Raw genomic sequence first — 14,775 nt, 5'->3', positions numbered from 1 at the left:
AATTTGGAGTTGAATTATAATGTACAAAATACCTCAAAATAATTAAATAAACTTAGCACTTAGAGAAATCATGCTATTCTTCAGCATGTTTTAGCTATAGGAAAATTAAATCTTTTGACCAAAACTATTCTTTTTCCAGCTACATATGGAAGGCAATGGAGATCTCTTACAGTATTGGAAAAGTTCTGTTTAATATTACGTTCAGAGCACTGCTTTATCGTACAACTTAAAAAAAAATTATCTGAATTGTTCTTGAAATTTTATTTAGATTATTTTTTTAATCAAAGTCAAGTACAATAAAGCTTTGAAAATAGTAAATCACCTTTCACAGTGTGCTGACTAGCCACAATTTAACCATAATTTAAAATTTTTGATATCTATACTTAGCAACTAAAATTCTCATATATCATATTAAGGAAAACTAGAAAAAATACATCAAGCAAAGCAAGAAATGCCTGTGGAAAATGTCAATATGCTAGAAGACAGCAGAGTGAAGTTCTTGGATTAGAAATGGTACCTTTATTTGGTGTTGAGTAAAAATAGACATATGAATCTTAGCCTTGGCAAGGCAATTTCAAAATCTTTATTTTATTTTTTCTGGTATCTGAGGCTTTACTATATCCAGAAACCCTCCTAGAAATCACAATTTAAAGCAGGTAGTGTTTCACTCTCTCCTACAGGATATATAAATGCCAAATCATGTTACAGTTTAGTGCAGAAAACTGTTTTATTCTCAATGAGAGCTTTAAGTGTGAACGAGAACCAGAAATATCACACAGCACACACAGAAATTTAAATAAATTTACAGTATTTCAAAAAAACTGATTTAATAATTTTTAAAAACCTCTAGGGCCATGAGTTTAGCTTAATTTTAAAAACCCGAACACATTGTCCCATCAAACCTAAAGGCCAAAGCACTCCATCTTTATTTTAATGTACTAGATTTTATCATGAGACAAAATCGGGGGGTATGGGTGGGGGACAAAAAGATAGAGAAGGATCTGGTAATTTTGGCCTCTTTATTTCTACTCTCTGCCACCTGCTATTACAAAATTCCAAATCTGTTTTTGTCAACTCTTTTTTTCTTCTTTAGTTTCCCTTAAGGCCAAATGATAGCAGGGCAAAGAAGAGTACATGGGAATTGAGGGGTTAGATAGAAAGAAACATTTAAACTGATATTTAAAAGAAAATTCTGCTTTGGTCTCTGACTTAAAATTTTTTAAGTATGATGTTGAACATCTAAGTCCTCTGGGGAAAAAAAGAATGATCCTTGCAATCTTTTGAGAGCTAAGATTCATAGCTTTTAGAAGAACTATCTCTAGTTGATTTTTGTACCTGAGGTTGCTGAAAGAAGGAAAATATGAAGCCAACTATGATATTTGGTCTGCAGATCACAAAGGGTGGTCTAGCAGATCCCTTGAGTACATGAGATAGTGTTTCTCTGAGCAGAGGTTGAGGCTTCTGGGAAGCAAGGAAAGTATAGTGCCATGGAGACCTGTATGATACTCTGACTCACTTTTTTATAGGGAAAACTTATATTTGCAAAGAATTTTTCCCTTTGATTCCATTCCTTTCCATGTCATCTCTCCCTCTTCACAGCCCTGATGTTGTCATAATCTTCCTATCTCTGATTCTGACTCTACCTGTTGTCCTCCGGATATGGTTATTCCTTATCATTCTATGAAGCAATTAACTTGTCATTCTAGTGCAAGAGTCCACAAACTCTGGCCTACTGGGCAAATCTGACCCACTACCTTTTTGAGCTAAGAATGAGTTCTATACTTTAAAAGGTTGAAAAATCAAAACAAGATTAATATTTTGTGGCATGTGAAAATTATGTGAAATTTGAATGTCAGTGACCATAAATAAAGTTTAATTGGAACACAGCCATGCTCATTCCTTTAGGTGTTATTTATGGATGATTCTACATTACAGTGGCAGAGTTGAGTAGTTGCAACAGAGATGGCATGGTCTGCAAAGCCTAAAATATTTATTATCTAGTCCTGTATAGAAAAAACCAAACCTACTCACTCTTGCAGGGGTCAAAACAAAAGACCCCACAGTTTCTGTTACCTCTCCCTGACAACCTTGCTTCCAGATTTCTTTGTTTCAGGAAATGGAACCAACAGACTTCTCATAATTTAAGGTGGAAATCACACAGTTTTTGGTTTAAGAGTTTTAACCCATGTTCCTTTTCTGGGTTACAGTATGTTATCAATCCCCTACTGGCCCAGAGGATGAAGGAATCAATAAAACAACCATTTTCCCTTTAATTTACCATGATTTTAAAACATTGGGAGGCACTCCACGTAGATTTGCCTATGCCCCCACCCTAAAAAACACTTATGTGTTTACTGTGAATCTACAATTCACTTTATTTTTTTTACAGTGTTCTTTCTTTCTTTCTTTCTTTCTTTCTTTCTTTCTTTCCTTTTTGGTTGGTGCTCAGTGAATATTTTTTTCTTTATTTTTTTTATTATGTTCAGTTAGCACTGTATAGTACCTCATTAGTTTTTGATGTAGTGTTTAATGATTCATTAGTTGGTATGAAGACACACATAGACAAAAAATAAAAGGCTGGAAATATACATACTATGCCATCACTAAACAAAGGAAACCTGAAGTGGCTATATTAACATCAGCCAAGTTAGATGTCAGAACATGGATATGAGCAAGGGTAAAGAGAGTAATAATGATAAGTGATTGATTCATTTAGTAACAATCCTTAGTGTATATATCTAATAACTGAGCTTCAAAATGCATGAAGCCAAAACTAATGGACGTGGAAACAGAAATAGACAAGTCCGCAAATATAGTCATAAACGTAACAGATCTCTCTATATAATTGAGATAAGTAGAAACAAAATCAACAAGTATAAGGAAGACTTGATCAACCAACCAGAAATACGCCATCCACCAGCCAGAACTAGCTGGCCTGTATAGAACAATACACTCAGAAACAGAACTTTTTCAAATACATGTAAAACATTTACTAAGTTCATATTCTGGGCCATAAAATAAGTTTCATTACATTTAAGAGGAGTCAAATCATAGAAAGTTTGTTCTGTGACCACATGTTATCAAATTAGAAATCAGTCCAAAAAAGGTATCTGGAAAATCCTCAAATATTTGAAAACTGAACACTTCTAAATAACTCATTGGTCAAAGGAAAATTATAAAATGTTTGGAACTAAATGAAAATGAAAACAATCTGTCAAAATTGGTGGGATATAGGTAAAATAATTCTCAGAAGGAAAGAACAATGGTCTAAAAACAATGACCTCAGTCCCACCTCTTGAAACTAGAAAAAGAAGAGCAAACTAAACTCCAAATAAGCAAATGAAAAAAAAAAAAAAGAAAACTAAGAGATGAACTGAATGAAACAGAAAATAGAAAAGACATAAAGAAAAACTCATGAGGGGCGCCTGGGTGGCTCAGTTGGTTAAGTGACTGCCTTCGGCTCAGGTCATGATCCTGGAGTCCCGGGATCGAGTCCCACATCGGGCTCCCTGCTCAGCAGGGAGTCTTCTTCTCCCTGTAACCCTCCCCCTCTCATGTTCTCTCTCTCATTCTCTCTCTCTCTCTCAAATAAATAAATAAAATCTTAAAAAAAAAAGAAAGAAAAACTCATGAGATCAAAAGCTGCTTCTTTGAGATGATTAATAAAATCATAAGCCTTAAAACCCCAGAAAAAAAGTAAGAATAGAGAAAATGGAAATTACTAATTATCAGGAATGAGAAATGACAGATATCACTACAGATATTAAAACGATAATAAAATAATATGAACAACTTTATGCTAATTAATTTTAAAAGTTGTATGAAATGGATAAATTGCTCTAAAGACACACTACCAAAGTTCTTTCAAGAAATAGATTGCCCCAATAGACGTATCTGTTGTTAAAAATTAAATTTGTAGATAAAACCCTTCCAAAAAAGAAAAGAAAGGCCCAAGCCCAAATGGCTTTACTTTTTAATTCAACCAAGGAAGAAATAAAACCAATTCTACACAAACTTCCAGAAAATTGAAAAGGAATAAATACTTTCCAACTCATTCCACAGGGAGCATTAGGCTTATTCCAAAAACAGAAAAATGTAAGAAAAACTACATTCCATTGTTCTTCATGAATATGGACACAACTCTTTATAAAATCTTAGCAAATGGAATCCAACAATATACATAAAGGATTATACATGGCGTAGTGGGTTTATCTTAGGAAAATCAGGTTATGTTTAATAAACATCATACTTGGGACACCTGGGTGGCTCAGTCGTTAAGTGTCTGCCTTTGGCTCAGGTCATGATTCCAGGGTCCTGGAATCGAGTCCGGCATTGGGCTCCTTGCTCAGCGGGGAGCCTGCTTCTCCCTCTGCCTGCCATTCCCCCTGCTTATGCTCACTCTCATTCTATCTCTGACAAATAAATAAAATCTTAAAAAAATAAACATCATACTTGATGGTAAAAGAATGACTATTTTCTTCCTTAGATCAGGAACAAGACAAGGATATTACTCTCATCACTGCCATTCAACACTGTACTATCACTTATCTGTTTCATTAAGTTTCCCACCCCTCCCCTGAAGTTTTATCTTGTTCTTTTTTTGGAACATTCACCTCTGTTCCTTCAGTTTGCTTGACTCTCTGTGTTGGTTTTTATGCATTAGATGAAATAGCCATCTCTCCCGGTCTTAAAATAGCCTCATGTAGGAGATGAACCTACCCTTCAACCCTGTCATAGTTCTTGGTTGTCTCTCAAGCCTTTGTAATTGTCAAAGCAGCCTATTTTATTTTTAATAGCTCCCAGTAGTTGAGGGTGTACCAAGACCAGTCAGTGTCTCAAAGAGGAGGATCTCAGTCAGTATCTAGATTGAGGCTGATTGGAAGCCAGACTCTCAGGCAGCAGCTTTTAAAGAATGCAAATATAATTATGAGTACACTTATCCTGGGGAGCCTGGATGGCTCAATCAGTTAAGCATCTGACTTGATTTTGGCCCAAGTCATAATCTCAGGGTTGTGAGATCGAGCCCCATGTCGGGCTCTGTGCTGGGGGTGGAGCCTACTTATGATTCTCTCCCTCTCCCTCTCCCTCTGCCCCTCCCCCATTCTATCTCAAAAAAAAAGTTTAAGAGTACACTTATCTTGATGAGCTCTGAGAAATGTATAGAATTGTTGAATCATTATATTGTATATCTGAAACTAATATAACACTGTATGTTAATTATACTTGAATAAAAAATTTATTTAAATAAAGAATGCAAATATATACAGTCCTGTGGGACCACAAGTGTAAGCTCCAATGGCCACCAGAACCAGGAAATGTAAAGGTATGCCCTGGGCAGCAGTCATAAAAATTGGGGCTCCTTTCTGGGAGACACTGGCCATCTGTAGTGTGGCAAGGGAGAGTGTTAAGATGGTGCCCTCCAGCTGGAGGGATGTAGATGGGGACTGCAAAGATAGCACCTGCCAAAAAAGAGAAAAGGGGAAAAGAGATGGCACCCGCCAGCTTTCACAAGGCAGACAGAGAGCGCAACGCTGGCTTCCACCAGCCTCCTTCCCCCCAGAGAGTATCCCCTCTGCCTCTGTCTGATGGTTTAAAATTAGCAAGTGAGCCTCTTTCACATAGTCTGGGTAGTTTTCAAAGGGCTGCTTTTGCGCTGAGCCCTGGGGCCAGTGAGTCTGTGCGAGGGCCCTTTAATAGGTCCCTCACCTCAGTTCACCACAGACCATGGATCTCTGGGGCGCAAGCCCTGTTGGTCTTCAGAGCCAGACATTTTGGGGGCTGCCTCCCAGGTGCAGGACTTAAAGGCCACAGGGCAGGGTGGGGGAAATTATGGCAAGATTGTTTCTCAGCCTTTCCTATCTGCTTCAGTGTGGTTTTTTTCATGTTAACCTCTAAGTGAAGGAGTCACTCTGCTAGTTTTTAAGGTTTTTTTTTGTTTTGTTTTCCAGAGGAAATTGTTCCATATGTAGCTGTAGATGTGTTCCTGGAGGGAGGGAGGTTCAGGATCTTCCTACATTGCCACCTTGGACCTGAACCTATGTCTGCTTCTTAATCTGCTTCTTAACATTCCCTGGATATGGTGACACAGGATCAGTTCTCCCCAGTTCATCAGTCAAATGGTCATTTTACTTCTTGTTTAATAGAAAGGTAAGACCTACTGCATGTTTCACCAAATCTCTTTTGATTCAATTATGTTGCCTATATGTCTTAGAAGTACTAAGTGAGAGAATATACTTTATTGCTTTATATCCAGAAAATTACTGAGGGGGATAAATATATTCTTTTGCCTCTAAATGAAAATAAAGATGAAAAATTGATGTGGGAAGAGAAAATATACCTTTGAATTGTTGAGAACAATACAGACAGAATTAAAAAACAAAACAAACCACCTACTGGTGAAAGGCACAGAATTTGTACCATAGAGATGAAGATGCTCTCTTAGCACAAAGTTCCATCTCTGACAATAGATAGTTTGAGAAAAAGCCACCTCCTCCATTTGTCACAGGGGAACTATTGTTTGAGCATCAAAGGAAGATTTCCTATTGGGGTAACATTAAGCTTGAAGTTCCATGTTAGAGAATTCATCGCCAAGTCCTCTCTCCAGAGTCAAGGGTCAATGAGAATAATTTACAGACGTTTTTAACTGTGAAAAAAAAAGTAGAAACAATGTAAATGCAAAACAAAAAATCATGTTACTATTCAGATTGGAATTACATTATTTTATAAATTCATTTAGAAGGAACAATAACATTTTAAAATAACGAGTCTTCTAATTCAAGCAATAATAGGCATTGTTGTCCCTATTTAAAATTTTTTAATGTATTTGTAAGTTTAAATATAAGAGGTAAATAAATTCTCTCTGTAAAAAAATAGAAACAATACATATCCAATGAATGCCCCCTTGAATCCCACTTAGTTCTAGTCCCCTCTTTATTTATTTATTTATTTTTTGTTATAGCACAACTTTTATATTTCAAATGGACAAAAAATTAGTATCGTTTACAGTATCTTAAGATAAATTGCCTTTGAATGGGAGCTTCCTTTCCAGTACTTTGAAGTCTACAAGACGTTTCTAGAAAATGTACTACTGTGGAAAATGACTGTTTAAATCGAATGGGGGGGGGCGGGGGGAGGGCCTGTGGTTTCTCTTTTTGATTAATTGCTGTAACACTGTCCTTCAGGCGGCTGAGGGAGTTTCATGTTTTCCTAGACATCATTAGGCGCCGGAGCTCTTGCAGGACAACCTTGATGCTATATGAATTCTGCCATTTTGCTAGCACTGATATGGCTCTTGGGTCCACCACTCCATTAGAACTATTAACTCCATTCATATTAATTTTTGTTACAAATCTTACAAAGGGGGGTGCTTCTGGGTATTTAGGTCCACATTCTATTTTAAGGCTGTATATTCGGTTTTCATAAATTGTCCGAGCCCGTGGTGGCTGCCATCTTGCGTCTCTAGTCCCCTCTTTAGACGTAACACCTGTCATCTCTCTAAATGGGTTATTTGCCTACATATATTTGTACATATGAAATACAGAGTTTTGTTTTGTGTTAAATAAATGAAAGTATGCCTTAGATACTATACTTTGATTTTTAATCGACTATGTCTTGAAGAACATTCCATGTTTGAATGAATAGAATAGGTAACATAACCAAATTCTTTTTAATTGCTACATGTTTCCTGATGTGGATACATTGTAGCTTAGGTCCTTCTCCTACTTGTTTTTCAGGGTTTTTTTTTGTTTTGTTTTTTTGGTTTTTTTCGACACAGCCCAGAATTGGGTTTTAATTTTTACCCTATTTGAAAGTTTTTTGTTATAGCTGGTATGTTTGGTATTAGTCATCTTATCTTGTCCTTTTTGTTTATAATCTCTTGATGTTTCTGTATTTACTAATAAGGATCATGTTTCCTTTGTTTTTCTCTACTGAAAAATACACATCCTTTTTCCTAGCAGTTCTACCAACTACAAACTTAAATCTGTATTCTGTATTTATCAATGCAAAGAATAAAATAACTTCTTTGTGCCAGCATTATTTATAATGATAAAAATAGTTGAAAGAGCCTTTATTCCTATAGTTTATTAAGGGAGGGAACAAATATCTTCTTTGGATCACATTGCCAAAGTAGAGTAGAATTCCAAATAGGTTTTTTTTTTTTATTTAATTTATGTACTATCTTGGAAGACTGTAAAAGCAGAAGTGTTTTGAACATGAGCCACAACAAAGAATTCTACAGGTAACTGAGCTCAGTAAAGAAAATCTAATTAGGAACCTGCAGGGTGTGTGTGTGTGTGTGTGTGTGTGTGTGTGATTTCTAAAGGTCTAAATGCAAGTATACCTACTTGATAAGGACACTTATACTCTTTGGGGAAAAATATTGAGTGATTAGCTAGGCCAAAAGAAGGCAGTGGGAGATAAAAAAAACTATTTTTAAGGGCAAGATTGAACAATAAAAATAAAAATTGTTTTATGATTGAATGCATGAATAATAAACATTAAAGAGTAGATGTCCTTAGGTACTGAAATTACTGTTAACTGGTATTTTGGTTTCCTGGATTGAAATACAAAGTGAGAGCGGGGCTGAGCCTTACAACTTGCGGAGTAGGAACAGATTTTAGGCTAATATTTGTGATGAGAAGATTCCCAGCAACATAGGGGCGGAACTGGACAATGGAATTTAGGAACAAATAACTGTGGATTGTAGGTTCTCTTTTTTGTGTTGCCATTCTTTTATGAAGCCCTCAAGTCCTTAATTTTATTAGTCACTACATTTGAGTAATAATCTTGTGTTGGCAAAAGCTTGGGAAATAAAAAAATTTGTATTCCTATTTTGAAATAAATCAGACTGCAAAAATCTGGGATACCATGTAGATATGGGAAAGAGATGGCAAGAGCTACAGTTCAAAGGGAGTTATGTAATAAAACAGATCTTTTGGATCCTAAGAAATATTTGGGAGAACATTATCTTCCCTCCACACTCTGGATTGAATCTCTAAAAATACTTAGTTGAGCATTAATAAGGAGGGTAATCTTAAAGTTTAGAGGACTTGGGGACACTGGTTATATTGATTCATGGTTAGGTCGGCTGAATTGCATTTTTGAAAAATATTTTTTAGTAAGTCTATGGATAGAAAGCTTTCTGAGTCTTATATATGGCAGTGTATGTTTGTGTTGACTTCACATACTAATCACAACTTGGCTGGGTTTAGGAATCTTGAACCATAACTCTTTTCCTAAAAACTATTTTTATATTGCTCCACTGTTTTCTGACATTTACTATTGGCAAGGGAAATCTGAGTAGCTGGATTTTACTTCTTTTGAAGATAATCTGTTTTTCTCTGCTTCAATGCTTGTACATTCTTTCTTTATTCTTGAGATATAAAATATCACCAGGTTATTTCAAGTGCTAATTTATTTTACTAATTTCGCTTGTAACTTGATTAATTCTTTTGAAAGGATTTGGATCTTCTTTGTACTCAGAATATTTTAGATTATTGTTAGAAAAGGTATCATAAATATGTTGGATAACTGTTACCTACCCTTTATATCAACTTTCTCTCATTGTTTTAAGCTTGTGCCGTTGTCTGCATCTGCAGGTAACACTTCAGGTTTGTTCACATTATTGATTTGCTTTATCCAGCTTGTGGAGTTTTCTTTTTATTATTTTAATGCAGTTTCTGATTCTGTTAAACCATTTTATCTTCTGTACAATATTTTCTAATTTTTTCTTAGTTCTGTATTTAAATTACCTCTGACTTATATCTAGCTCTCTTTTCATCTAAGTATTGTACAATATCAGTTAACAAATTTTATTTAAAAAAACCCTACTCAAACTTTTTAAGATCTGTTGACTTCATTTAGTCTTCCATTCAATGGGTATTTATTGGTGTTATTGATTTCTTATCTGCCCTCCGATAGTGTCACCTTCATACAAAGGTAAATCCTAATTAGGGTCTCAGTACTTCCCAATATTTCTGCAGCTACATGTCCAAGGAAAGAGAAGTTGCATCTCTTCTAGAAACACTCGGAAGGCAAAGAAACATTTCTCCTGGTGGCTCTCAGCAAACATCATCTATAACCTTCTTGGCCCAAATTGGATTATATACTTCCCTACCCAATATTAGATATGTAATTTGTGGGGCTCAGTGCACAATGAAAATGAGGAGCTCAAAAGTCATTTAAAAAATGCTATTAAGTGTGGTAAAATATAAAGCTTTTTCATTTTTCCTGTAGTCTTTACTTGATTTGTCATGGGGTTTTATATTTGCTATTGAATGTGATTCTAAGTAAACAAAAATAAAAACTTTAAATTATGAGTAAGCATTTTACCATTCATCTTTATATTGTGCAATGCCAGTCTTAAATGCAAATAGAGCAGTATTTAACAGATTTAATGCAAAATCACCCAAACTGCACAATTTATAGGTGGTATTTGCATACATATTTTATTCTTACCAGTATTGTCAAAACCTGCACAAAACCAATGTTTTTATTTTAGTTCTTTTTTTAATCTTTTAAAAATTTATTTTATTTTAATTCCAGTATAGTTAACATACAGTGTTATATTAGTTTCAGGTGTACAATATAGTGATTCAGCACTTCCGTACATCACCCAGTGCTGAGCATAAGTGCACTCCATAATCCCCATCACCTATTTCACCTATCCCCGTACTGACATCCCCTCTGGTAACCATCAGTTTGTTCTCTATAATTAAGAGTCTGTTTCTTGGTTGGTCTCTCTCTCTCTCTCTATTTTTTTTCCCCCTTGCTCTGTATACACTCTACCATCGCTCTACGTTCAGTGTATTCATAAGTAAGAAAGGAAAAGACTGAAAGGCTTGTTCTATCTTTCTAATTTATTTTTCTATATCATCATTTTTAATGTAAGTGGTTGGCTAATAAGAGAAGTTACATGAGTGAGAAAAGATATGATGGATTCCTTAATCATTTCTTAGGGCTCCACTGCCTTCTTTCTGTTTGGAGCAAAGTCTGGTTTAAAGGGAAAGCATGGCCTCTTGGGGCTGTCAGTGCTCTCACTCAGTCATAGATACAAAACACCTTGCACTAACTTTGAGACTTCCTGAACTCCCACACATCATGGGGCCATGGGCGTTTTGTGCTCAGCTCATGAGACGCTGCAGATGCTATATGCGACTAGTGGCAGACACACTTAGAGCAGGTACCTGCTGTGCTCCCACACATGCTTCATTGTCTTCTTGACTTGACTTGCAAAACACAAGTTCAAATATAGAATTAAGAATTTCAAGATGGCAACAACAGAGCCTTAAGCCTAGTGCAAGTCCCTTCTGAATACAGCGACCCCGTGTAACTGCACACGTTGCCCCCTTTGAAGCCAGCCCTGAGCCCACCCAAATCAGCATCTATAACCTGGGCATAAAATTGCTTTGGTAAAGCTAGGCCTGAAGCATCAGCCACATGCCTATACTCAAGGATAGAATTAGCTTCCCTGAAAGTAAAGGGCTGAGTGGAGGTGAGAGTGAAGGACGATGGAGACAGAAATGCAAAGTATGGCTACAGGAGAAGTAAGTGTGTAGTTCACTTCAACTCTATTTTCTTATCCTCTCAACTTTATCTTATCTCAGAGGGCTATGTTTTATTGATATTTTTTATATAAAGCAAAGTTTTCAATACCAAATATTCTTCTTCCTGTACTAAGTATTTTTAGAAAATATTTTCCTACTGTAACCTGAGTGCTATATTTACCTTCACGTATTTTGCAGATTTTTGGTATAGGCACCAAGTTGTTCATTGTTTTTGTTTACTCACTTTTATTAGAGTAGAAGTATGTTCAGTCTTAATGTTTGATATAAAGTAGGAGCAGTTTCCTTTATTACCCTCATGGCCGATGGAAATATTTTCACTTTATCTTGGCCATGAATCTGCATGATGCGATTGGCATGACTAAGTCTGCTCCATTAGAAGCCAACCTACAACCACCAAGCAGTACAAAAGTGGACATTACCAGCAGGGCTCTTCAGCATGTCCCTTCTCTTTTGTCTCATTGATGATAATGCTGAGTCTGCTGCATATCCTTATTTCTACCCATATTTATATTTGGTCTGGCCCTCCGAAACAGGCCCACTAAGCAGCTTTTCACAATCCTTTCTGTTTTTGCTATTCACAACAGCGCTTTCTCGTTGGGTAACTAATGTATAGATAGTGAAGAAAATCTTTGACATGCTACTGATACACAACACCAAAAAATATTTACCTAAATAGTGTGGTCTCCTTCTGCGTCAGTGCCCACTCTCACATCTTTTTTTTTTTCCTTAAGATTTATTTATTTATCTGAGAAAGAGAGAGAGAGAACTAAGCAAGCAGCAGAGAGAAACTTAAGCAGACTCTCTGCTGAGCACAAAGCCCCATGCAGGGCTCAATTTCAGGACCCATGAGATCATGACCTGAGCCAAAACCAAGAGGACACTTAACCAACTTGCCACCCAGGGGCCCCATCCGCACTGTCATTTCTAAGCCCTACCTGTCTGTATACATACAAGCTAGAGGTATGCTAGTACATATCCCTTTGCTGGTCTGTATACATACAAGCTAGAGGTATGCTAGTACATATCCCTTTGCTGGTTTTATGATGCACATACCTGCTGTGTGAACACAGGTCTGCTTTAGGGCTGGTTTTATAAGAGCTGATTTAGGAAGCAAAGAATCCAGTTGGAATAGTCATACCCACTGTTGTCCCCAATCCTTGTTCCTCCTGATCAATAGATTTTATTTTTTTTTTTCAGGGCAGCGTTTGCTTTTTGTCTAATGAACCAGATAAATTTTAGCAAGGAAAGGTCTTAAATGTCCTTGATAATCACAATTTAACTAGACCCACATGTATTAGATCTGAAAGAATTTCTTAGGAATATTTGGGTCATATAGATGGTATCCTATCCCATCTATGACAATCCTCTTCATCGATTTTCTCCTCTGTTAGTACTCTGGATAATTTCAGTGAAAAAGGGGCGATAAGACTTGGGCTTTCATCTCTATACATCCCCTGAAAGGCTCTCATCTATTTAGTAATAAATAAATAAATAAATAAATAAATAAATAAAAGAACTCAAAATAAGATAAAATAAAAGTTATTTATTTTAGGGGCGCCTTGGTGGCTCAGTCATTAAGCATCTGCCTTCAGCTCAGGTCATGATCCCAGGGTCCTGGGATCGAGCCCCGCATCCGGCTCCCTGCTCTGCGGGAGGCCTGCTTCTCCCTCTCCCACTCCCCCTGCTTGTGTTCCCTCTCTTGCTGTCTCTCTCTGTCCAATAAATAAATAAAATCTTTTTTAAAAAAGTCATTTATTTTATAAGTTATCTTAAATGTCTTTGGAAAAAAAGAAAGACAAATAATGAATAGACCCCATGATATGAGGTAAGCCTTATATACCAACTTCTCCTACAAAGCAGAATGTATCTAATTCAGTAAGAAAGTCACCAAGTGTTACTAGTGTTAAAATTTCACTTCTCTTGCTTACTCTCCATTTCAATCTCATTTTTTTTTTATCTAAGGAAAGCATATTTGAATATAGAGAAAGTATCAAAATACTGTAAAGATAAACTTGTAGATATTTCTGAAGTCTGGCAGTTTGGCAGAGTGAAATTTTTCTAGAAAATGGAACCACATTAACAAAGATAAACAGGTAAGAAAGCGTAAAGGAGTCTGACTGAGATTGGGTTCAGTAGGAGACTGAACTAGAAAGGAAGCTTATGTCAGTGAGTCAGTACCTTGCTTAAAAGTTTGACTTTATTAGGCGAGGTATAAGGAGCCTATGAGTTATTTTTTATTTCAAAAGGCAGAGACCTAGGTTAGATATGCCTCTAAGTAAACTGTTATTCTTATTTATTTTTTCACTTAACTGTTAGCCCCTTGTGCATTTACTGAATCTCACTCTTGATTCTTTTTAACCAAATCCCATCCAATAATTTTCTGTTTATGCTATGGAGGTAGTTTAATGCTCATAGTGAGAAAAAAGTATTTTATATGTAGTACCTTGTGTTTTTCAAATGGAAGCCGTATATAATTCAAATAAATAAATAGGAGATTGATAGATAAGTAGATGCAATATGCATGACAATCTGAAAGGTGAGATGCATTGTAAGCAAAATGCACTCCACCCACATTATGGCAGTGTCCCTGGAAGGCAAAGAAACAAGTGTTAACAAGGATAATTAGAACCTGTTGATATAGTTAGCATCTAAAACAGAGTGGTCATGAAATAGAGTTGATGATAGAAGAGTCTTATAATGAAGTTAAAGCATGTTAAGGGAAATTTTAGAAGTGTGAAAACCCAAAGGACATTTTTATCAAAGTATGACTGATAAAGCTGACAATGTTAAACTTCTGTCACAATTTAAAAAATCTGTTCCAAAGTTCAACGTATACAATAGAAAAAACACTTTTCAGTAACTAAAGAGAAGAAATTAGAAAAATATTTTTAATCTAGAGATTAATTTTAGTTGAGTGATTTCTAGAGAGGTGCTTAAAGGTTAAATATTTACAAACTTAAAGTAAAAGAGTGTAAACCTAAAGTAAGAAAAACGTAAAAATTATATACATACCTACATACTTACAAATACTCATATATATACATGCACATACATACACAGAAAGAAGAGGAATGGAAGAGAATAAAATATAAAATGTACCTAATGTGTTATCTGATTTATGTGTCTTTTTTTCTTCAATTTTATTTTTAAATTTTTTTGTTTCAAGTTTTTATTTAAATTCTAGTTACTTAACATATAGGGTAATATT

At 35.7% G+C, this 14,775-nt stretch overlaps 1 long non-coding RNA gene and 1 pseudogene across 9 annotated transcripts in view; one reads left to right on the top strand and one right to left on the bottom strand.

Annotated features, from left to right (window-relative positions):
* The window catches only part of LOC118530243 (uncharacterized), a 449,173-nt gene that overhangs the window by 221,628 nt on the left and 212,770 nt on the right, over positions 1 to 14,775 (top strand). For all 9 annotated transcript variants that reach the window (XR_013440655.1, XR_013440652.1, XR_013440653.1 and 6 more), the window contains one exon: positions 5,949 to 6,147. This is a non-coding gene — a long non-coding RNA (uncharacterized LOC118530243). The remainder of the gene's footprint in view (positions 1 to 5,948; positions 6,148 to 14,775) is intronic.
* On the bottom strand, positions 6,994 to 7,490 carry LOC118542030 (ubiquitin-conjugating enzyme E2 variant 1 pseudogene; annotated as a pseudogene).

This window comes from Halichoerus grypus, chromosome 8 (assembly GCF_964656455.1).
Source record: "Halichoerus grypus chromosome 8, mHalGry1.hap1.1, whole genome shotgun sequence".
Lineage (NCBI taxonomy): Eukaryota > Metazoa > Chordata > Mammalia > Carnivora > Phocidae > Halichoerus > Halichoerus grypus.
Note: the sequence above shows the minus strand (reverse complement) of the source record. Positions and strands in the feature narration are given on the sequence as shown.